The sequence below is a fragment of the Salvia miltiorrhiza genome, chromosome 7 (genome assembly GCF_028751815.1).
Source record: "Salvia miltiorrhiza cultivar Shanhuang (shh) chromosome 7, IMPLAD_Smil_shh, whole genome shotgun sequence".
Classification (NCBI taxonomy): Eukaryota; Viridiplantae; Streptophyta; class Magnoliopsida; order Lamiales; family Lamiaceae; genus Salvia; species Salvia miltiorrhiza.
Genome location: NC_080393.1, coordinates 54,752,539 through 54,760,637, shown reverse-complemented (window position 1 = coordinate 54,760,637; position 8,099 = coordinate 54,752,539). Strand labels below are relative to the sequence as shown.

General features: G+C 42.7%; 1 long non-coding RNA gene across 1 annotated transcript; it reads left to right on the top strand.

The window, feature by feature from the left end:
- The first annotated feature begins 467 nt into the window (after positions 1-467).
- Positions 468-1,829, top strand: LOC130995004 (uncharacterized). The gene is made up of 2 exons (XR_009091985.1): positions 468-974; positions 1,332-1,829. It is a non-coding gene; the product is annotated as an uncharacterized LOC130995004 (long non-coding RNA).
- Positions 1,830-8,099: the final 6,270 nt, after the last annotated feature.

Here is an 8,099-nt window from a genome sequence, read left to right as displayed (position 1 = left end):
TCACTTACTAATTAATAGCCTCGTTCTAAATTAATCAATAATTAGAATTAGCTCAATTTAATTAATAGATTAATCTAGACTACCCTTAAATTGGGCCTGATTTTAAGCCAAAAATAATAATGGCAGTCCAAATAAAAATTAACTCTAGCCCAAACTAATTAAATACAGCCCATTATCAATTTAGATCTGCAGCCCACATAATTAAAATGAAGGCCCAATTTTCGGCCCAAAGGGAAAAAAATCAGATGGCCCAACACAAGCCCACACATTTTTAAACTCCTAATTCCTTCCCCTACCTCACCGACTCGATTCTCTCCCAATTTATCAAAATTGGTCTCAGCCATTTCTCTCTCTCTTTCTCTTCAAATCTCCCTGCGTCTGGACGTCTGCCGCCTCCGCAGCTCCGCCGCAAACGGCCCCGGCGAGGCCGTGTCCGGCCGAGGGTGCCGTCCTCGCCCACCGCCCCTCTCAAAGAATCGCTGCCTCATTCTCTCATCTCATCACAGTTCGACGCCGCCGCCTCTGGAAGACCAGCGAGCAGCGCCGTCGTCGCGTCGCCTCCGCGTTCGATTTCTGGCGAGACCCCGTGCTTGGAGTTCCACGAACCGCGCTGTGCTTCAAAGGAGATCAGCAAGGGCCGCCGTTGGTTTTGTACATCCGGCGAAGTCGATGCCCTTCGCCCGCCTTCTAATTCTCTCACAGAATGGCTCAAGTTCCTCCTTTCAAAACGAGCCCTAGCTCTCCGCCGATTCAGGCGGAATCGCCGCGCCGCTGGGCTACGTCCGCCGCTGCTCTTGAATCCAGCGAAGTCGAGGCGACCGTAGGCGCCGCTTCTGAAATCCCGGGTCACCGCCCTGGTTCGACGCCGTTGCGTCGAACCTGGAGTCCGGCGGAGCAGGGCAGTCAACCCCCTCCTCTTCCGTGCGGTTAGCGTCGACGTCAAGCCGTCATCTTTCCCCGTTTAAATGAAACAGGTACCTCGAATAAGCCTCCCTCCCCTTCTAAATGCTAAGTTCAATATTTAAGTCTATGTGGAGTCTTGGTTTTGCTACTGATTTGTGAGAATTTTCTCATTGCCTTTATCTCAAGTGGAGAAAATATATATGTATAAATTGATTTCTGTATTATGCTTAGTCCCCTTAAGCATATAATCATTTGTATACTCTGTATTCTTTAACTGATCATGGTTGTTGGATGAAATGTGAATGGATTGAAGTAAGGGAGCTTAGTATATGCCTGTGAAGTTTGGTGTTTGGATGGCTGCTGTGAGATTGAGCTCAGTGGTGAAGGAGCTGAAATAACATTTTGATTTGTTTCCTTAACAAATGCAGGGGAATTGGAATGGAGTTGGAAGAAAAATTCAAGCCGAACGTACCTTTCGAAGCCTGGCAGCAGCAGCTGAGTCTACTTGCTCTTTCTCGGATTGTTGAAGAATAAGGAAATGAATGAAAAAAGAATTGTGGTCTGAAATGATAAGGGTGAAGATGTTGGCTCATGCATGGGGAATGTGAGAGGATTGTAGGAGGTGACTGGATGGGGGGAGGTGCTGCTGCAGTTATCTTTTGCACACACCCACACGTTTCCTTTTTACCTTCCTTTGATATAATATGGTAGTCTAGAGTAGGAGTAGGTTTTACCCCCTTTTGATGTAGTAGGGTAGTCTAGAGTAGGAGTAGCAAGGATGATGCTTGTAAATGTAGAGTGTAATGTGATAATTAAAATAATTCTGTCTTGCTAAATTGTATCTGTAAATCTAATTCCGGGTATGCTAAATAACGATGCTTTGTTATAACTCTCTGTGAATTAAATATATAATATAACTTGCTCTTGTAAGTTGGAATTTAAATCACGGCTTCTAGGTAATTTTATCGCATATAAAATAACAACTTTAACTTGACTTTGCTAAGTCAGTTATTAATCTGAGAATTAAATCTTTGACTGCTCAAGAATTCAATTGTGATTTAAAATAATAACTCTGCCTCAAAGAATAATATAATTCAGTATCATAAGCTGAATTTACGCATAAATAATTACTGGGTTTATCATAACTGAAGATGCAATAAGTAATTATCGCATTTACTAGACTTAATAATAATTAAAAGAGCGGGCTACTACAATTTGTCAACAAATTAACTAGAAAATATTCAAAAGCTTATTCCAACCGGTGATACATGGTACGTAAAACAAATTATTCTTGCATTCCAACATCTCAAAATGAGCACCTTGAATAGTAGGTCACAGTGGGTACCATTCTTCAGACTAACCGATCGATAAGCGATGCGGTGGAAATCAAAAGATAACAACAAGTAGAAGGATATAGAATCTAGGATCGACGGCCTTCTACGACATACACAGACGTACACAAACAAACAGAAAGAAACTTGCACACCACACTACATGAGAATTATTGAAAGCCAGAAAAGCGATGTATATACACCCCTTCGATCATCTTTACTTGGTGCAGAAATCAGAACAAACCTGGGTACATTTTTCAACTGCTCCATTCACAACTTCACTTGCACATAGCCAACCAGTGGGACATGTATCCTCATTTATGATTTTGCATCCACTGAGTAATACACAAACTGATATGTCTATGCTTCTCGTTGCCTCACTGCAGGTGTTAAAAATATTTCCAGCAGCTCTGCTTGGGCAACAAGCCCTTTGTGCCTCAACTTGAATTTGTCCGAAAACAAGGCTCAGCAAAAGAGCACTCATAATAACACTTTTAGATTCCATGGATATCATCTTCTCTCTCTTGATTACAAAATACAGAATTAATTTGTATTGATGGAAGAAATGCTGCTGATGAAACTCCAGCTTAAATACTAGGTCTTCTCTCATTCACCTATTAATTAAAGAAACAATGTGGTCGGCTAGCCATAATGAAGATCAAAACTCAAATTTTGGCCACTAATCTTCAAACTACAAAATTTGGCCATTAATTAGGCGGTATACCTAATTTACCCTTTTACCCATCTCACGCACCAGATCTCAGCTTCCCTCCCCTCTCTCTCTCGGAGATCCGCGCCAAATCCGACTCGGAGTTGGTGGTGTCGAGAAAGGTCCGCAGGGCGGCGGCGCCACCACCGATGGTGGACGTATTCGCTGGAGCGGGGTTTGAATCATCGTCGTCGCCGCGATGCCTGAAGACTTCCTTTTCTTTTTGCGGTCGCCTAGAGTTGGCATTTAGACCTCCAGGAGATAGATCCATTATAGCTTCCAGAGGTGGGATACGTCAGATGGGCTTTCGCTTACTTTTTCTTTTTCCAGTAGCCAAAGAGTTCATAATTCTATTTGCCGAGAAGGTAAAGTCAAGGGATGTAAAACCGCAATTGTAGTGACCCGCTCTTTTATATATATTAAATCCAGTATTTTGTGTTTATTATTTTTCATCAGTGAATGGTACCGATAATTATCCGGATATGAATTCTGCTTATGATCCTGAATTTATATTATTGAAGCAGTCAGTGATGTTTTTCAAAAGTTATAACTGACTTAGCGAAGTCATGTTATTTATTGAGCGAGATGAGACTATCGATTCTATTATTTATAATTACTTAAGTTGTGGATTATTTCCGACTCGTGAGTTAATTAAATCTGCGGATTTAATTTAGACATCAGAACAGCGAATGAATTAAATCTACGGATTTAATTTAGATTCATTTTACAACCTGTCAATTCTAGCAAGGCGGAAAATCATATGTCGAAACACAGGATTTATTTAAAAAGATAGACAGTATCAAAGCAGATACGAGCACGCGATTCATATTACAATTATAAAAGCACCGAGATATACGAAGATATCTCATTTATTCACCACTGCACTCTTCCTCCTGCTCAGCCGCCTATTTTGTACCTTTTTTACTCCAGCTCCACCGCCTATTTTGCACATTTTTGACTAGCACAAGTGTGCATTTCACACCCAACCACTTCATTTGGTTTCATATTTCAGCAGCATATAACCTCCACTTCGTTCTCATTCCACACTTAGAAACTTTGGGAGAGCAGAGGCCTCAATCCAGTGCTCTGCCACTTCAAGGTAAGCTTGGCTTTACTCGTTCCATCTCCTTCCATTAACCAACTGCAATTACTAAAACAACAACATTCGATCTATTCAGTTCAGTCATTCCAGCTCATTTAACTCAGCAACAACAGCCAACCAACATTTATACATCAAGGTATTTTCCAGTTCAGTTACTCAAACATTATTCATACTTATCTCAGTTTCTTTATGCATCAAGTAGAAAGTTATACATACGTGTTTCATAAAAGGCATAAGACATTTAGAGACTTCGTATCATGATAGATGCACTGAGGATTTCTCAACAGCTATCTTAGAGAACCTTCCCAGACAGTAGCGAAACCACAACAATTCTTAACCAATGCCTACTAGTTGCATAACCGAAACATAGATTGCATTAGAAGAAAAACTTAGCTTTAAGAAAGGAGGAGAACGAGTCGGACTCCGGGGAAGGGCAGCTCCAACGAACTGGCCGCTGTCGGCAGAAGCTATCTGTCGTCCCTCGTCAACTCTGGAACAACAACGACGCCGGTGGATCCAAGAGAGACCGCGGCCGCCGAGACTCCAGTTGACGACGGCGGCGGTGGCTCTGAGCGAGGCGGGCTGCTGGAGATCAGACCAGCGACCTCGATTCCGGGAAAAGCAGCTGCAACTCCGGGCGGCGGCGTTACCTCAGCAGCGGCGACGTCCGGCGATAGAGCTTACAGATGTGTCGGCGGACGGCGGCGGTTGCACCAGATCTTCGCCGGCCTTCCAGTTGCAGCGGCGGCGGCGCTCTCTGATTTGGGGAGGAAATCAGGGCTCTCTTTTTCGTTTTGCTTTCGTCCGTGAATCGAGAGGGAGAATAGAGGTGTGAGAAGGAGAAGGCGCCGACTGATTTGCCGGATTCCGGAGCCGCGGCGGCGGACTCCTCGGCTAAGGGCGGTGTGAGAAAGAGAGATGTAAGGAGGCATACCGGTGCCAAGGTCCAGAGCAGCGGCCGCTCGACGGAGGCAGCAGACGCCGACCGGAGCAAGAGGCGGCGAGACTTCTGGACGGAAGTGGCCGAGCGGTCCCCGGCGGAGAAGAAGAGGCCGAGCGTCGGCCTTGAGAAAAAGAAGAGAGAGATTCGGTCTTTAAGTTGAAAGAGAGAGAGATAACGTGTTCTGCTTGGAGAGAAAGAGATAGCCGAGAATTAGTGGGAGGATGGGCTTTGATTATTTTTAGTATGGGCTATTCTTTTAATTTATTTTGGGCCTCACCTTTTAATTGATTTTGGACTTTAATTTTTTTTAAAGAGTTGGGCTGGATGATTTATTCCATTTGGGCTTTTAATTATTTTAATGTTTTGGGCTGATGTTTAGTTGGTGATAGACTTTTTATTCCGAATCCCAAATAAATTCGACGAGCCTTATTTAAGTTATTTAATTTATTTAATCCGAGAGTTAGGATTAATAGTAAAATTTCTCGGACTAATAAGTCGGAATAAAGAATCATGCATAAGAGAGTCATGCATATTTATTTTCGCATTCTGCTCGAGCAAATATCTTATTTAAATTTCTTGCAATAAAGGTCAAGCACGAGAGCAATAACTAGATTAAGAGCCGCTACACCACAGCAAGAGTTGCTACCAGGTGGGCATTACTTTCATATATATCAAATGAGTTTAAATGTTACGTTCAAGCAAGTTATTTCATGATAAAATCTTTGAGTTAAAGTTATTTCAAGTATTGTCTTGCCATAAAATGTTTCAATTTTAGTATGATATCTATCTGCTTTGGCTTTGCCAATGATGCAATCGAATTCGGGTCCTGAGCAGTTGATAGCTATCCTGCCAGGACTAGTGTACACCAGTGACCGTGAGTCATCTAGCGGGTTGGCCGGTTAAGTGACCGTGAGAGGTGGCCACCTCTCCGGCACGTAGTTCCAGATATGATAGATTACAAGAGAACTTAGACTGATCAGTCGAACTTTAAGAATCACAAATGAACTTAGTAAGCTTGGGCCTTTTTAGCGAAAAACCCCCTTGCTGTACTGTTTATGATGGCATGACAATTTACAGTTTTAAAGCATGTGTTTTTATACTTAGGCATACGTGCCCACTGAGTACTTTTGTACTCAGCCCTGCATCTATTTCTAAATGTGCAGGTTGAGTAGCTGCCGATGGTGATGAAGTGACGAGCGGGACTCTTTTGTTTTATTATGTATTAATGAACTCTAGGGATACATGTCTTCATACATGTAATCAGAACCTTATTCCGCTGCGTACTCAGAAGTTTTATGTTATTTTGGCTAAGTCGGAGTTATCCGAACTTACTAGTTATTTGAGTCTATACGACTAAACCTCCGTTATATTATAAATATCCCTTTTGTTAACAATGATGAAATGCGATCCTTCCTTATTTGATTATCCCCCTTTCTACCCCGCTTCTAATCTCCCTCCATTAGTCACGGTTTCCCCGGCTTAATTATCCTTAATTAGGGCCGGTCGTGACAGAGTGGTATCAGAGCAGTTCATTTGCTCTGAACCCTAGAGTTAACCAATTTTTCTAGTATGATCACTAGTATATAATAGTCAGGCAACCAAAGCTCAACATTTCATCACATCGCCATGCTCAACCAGGAAGAAGAATATCAAGAGGTTTTCAAAAGTTGAAAGCTTTATATTTCGCGCGAATGCGCAAGTGTTTATTATCATGCTTATGCCTTTATTAAAAAGATCACTCAATGAACTTAGATGCGTTAAATATGCATGATCACTATTGTGAGAAAGACAGTAGAAGCAATTGGCAGAAACACAATTATTATTCACCACAGGTTAAGGTGAAAAGTGAGCCACAAGAGGTGGAAGTCAAACGTCACCCAAGGGGACACAAGAAACTGACAACCAAGATACAATGAAGTGAAAAGAAGTGTTTCATGCTAGTTAATGAAACAGGCATAGTTCTTCGTTCGGACTGTTCACGCAAAGCGGGACACCGAATCAACTATGGCCTTAATCGAACGAGTATCCTGAGCACTCCCATAGCGATGAGTATGTTCGGATTATATATAGTTAGCTAACTACAGCATGATAGCAACTACACGATTATTACCAGAGTCTAGTGTTAAGATCTTACGATGTTAAGGTACGATAAGTTCAAATTATGATCACCCGAACCACAAGGCGTTCTGTGACTGAATACCTTGTAAAGGTTCCGCCAGATGGCCAGTACGTCAGGGGTTGCACTTAGATAGATCTTTAGATCCAGGCTCTCATATCGATGTGAAGTCCTCATTGAGGCAATTTTCTTATGAGGTGCATACAGTGACCTTACAGGTCTTTCGCGATGAGTCGCCCACCAATGTTTACTCTATATGTCTTGTCTATGTTTGAGCATGAATGAAATATGAGAAGTTGGATAGAACGATAAGAATGATAGTATGCCTTGTGATGTTGCATTAACAACTTGTGTTTTGACCTAATAGAATGCCGCCAAAACGAGGACGACCAAGATGAGGGGGCAGGATTCCCCGAAATGAAGGAAGAGGCCCAGAAACAGGGCCAGAACTAGAAATAGTCCCACCACTTGTACAGTCGGAACGGCGAATTGAGGAATTATTCCTGCGACAGAACCCACCTACCTTCAACGGGACAGGAGACCCGGCAGAAGCTGAGACTTGGGTTCGCGCTATTGAGCGCATTTTCAACTTCCTGCGTTGCACCGACCAAGAGCGCCTGACTTGTATGTCCTTTCAGTTGACTGGGTCAGCTGATTTCTGGTGGGAAGCAAGGATGAAAACGATGACAGCAGAGCAGTTAGAAAACCTGACTTGGGAACAATTCAAAGCCGGTATATATGACAAGTATATACCTAAGAGCTACCGCAAGAAAAAAGAGGCTGAATTTTACAATCTGAAATAAGGAAAGATGTCGGTAACCCAATACAACAGGATGTTCTGCGATATGTCTAGATATGCGCCGGAACAAGTTGACACAGATGAGAAGATGGCTGAAAAGTTTTGTGCCGGTCTGAGGCACGAGATTAGGATGGCTTTGGCAAGCCACGGATGATTGTCCTACACTGAGTCGCTCAGCCGAGCGTTAGACATTGAG